We start from the raw sequence: 1,271 nt of genomic DNA, 5'->3' as shown, positions 1-1,271 counted from the left end.
GTGTTCTGTGAAGAAAAAAAAAACAAAAAAAAACGAATATTCGTAATTACGAATATATAGCGCTATATTCGCGAAATTCGCGAATTCGCGAATATGCGTTATTCGCGAATAATATTCGAATTGCGAATATTCGCGAGCAACACTATTGTGCAGGAGAGTTCATGGTAGAGCCATCTTTGACAGCACCTGGACCCCGGAGAGGGGTATGAGAAGGTATAAGAAGAGCACTGCACACACTAGCGAGGCCTGGGAGGGGAAGTTTTTTTTTGGATAGGGTGGCTGCCAGCGCTGTGGTGCTCCTATATACCAGGAGTGCTGCACCTTGTGTTTTTATTTTTATTTTGGGGGTGCGCGGAGGGGGGGGGGGGGCGGGCATTGTTAAGCATGGCAGGACCTGAGTGCGCTCCTTTACTAGCCCAGGCGGGGTTGGGGGTTTCTTGCACGCACTAACAGGAACACAGTTAACTTTCATGCAGCGGACGGAGCATCAACCCCCTTGAGAGGGCGCTGCAGACTATCTTGCCTATAGGTGGCACCGGTCCTGGGCAGAGGGATGGAGGAAACGAACAGTTCTAAAGTTTCATCAATGTGAGTCTGTTTAGATGAGACAAGAATGCACAGAATAACCAAATCTTCAATTACATCACCCCCCCCCCCACACACACACACAATTCCTTCCACAGCCATAAAATAACAGATGTCCCTTACTTTTCTCCCACAAGCCAAAAGCCTACTTGTACTTTCCCCACTTTCAAAGTACCTTTGCTGTTGGAAAAATCTCTTATTTTCTGTTGACTGCGGGAGGTGATCATTAATTGACAGTTGAGCAGTTAGCCACTCCTTTTTTACAGGATTAGGGGTGAGGAATATATATATATATATATATATATATATATATATTTACACTGCTCAAAATAATAAAGGGAACACTAAGATAACACATCCTAGATCTAAATGAATGAACTAATCGTATGAAACACTTTTGTTTTTACATAGTTGAATGTGCTGACAACAGAATCACACAAATATTATCAATGGAAATCATATGCATCAACCCATGGAGGTCTGGATATGGAAACCAAATACAAGTGGAAAACCACACTACAGGCTGATCCAACTTTCATGTAATGTCCTTAAAACAAGTCAAAATGAGGCCCAGTAGTGTGTGTGGCCTCCACGTGCCCGTATGACCTCCCTACAACACCTGGGCATGCTCCTGATGAGATGGCGGATGGTCTCCTGAGGGATGTCCTCCCAGACCTGGACTAAAG

At 44.4% G+C, this 1,271-nt stretch overlaps 1 long non-coding RNA gene across 1 annotated transcript; it reads right to left on the bottom strand.

The window, feature by feature from the left end:
* Positions 1-364: 364 nt before the first annotated feature.
* LOC130357891 (uncharacterized) lies at positions 365-766 on the bottom strand. Its single transcript, XR_008889315.1, has 2 exons — positions 709-766; positions 365-594 (listed from the first exon to the last, which is right to left on the bottom strand). It is a non-coding gene; the product is annotated as an uncharacterized LOC130357891 (long non-coding RNA).
* Between the last annotated feature and the right edge of the window lie 505 nt (positions 767-1,271).

This window comes from Hyla sarda, chromosome 2, assembly GCF_029499605.1.
Source record: "Hyla sarda isolate aHylSar1 chromosome 2, aHylSar1.hap1, whole genome shotgun sequence".
Classification (NCBI taxonomy): domain Eukaryota; kingdom Metazoa; phylum Chordata; class Amphibia; order Anura; family Hylidae; genus Hyla; species Hyla sarda.
Note: the sequence above shows the minus strand (reverse complement) of the source record. Positions and strands in the feature narration are given on the sequence as shown.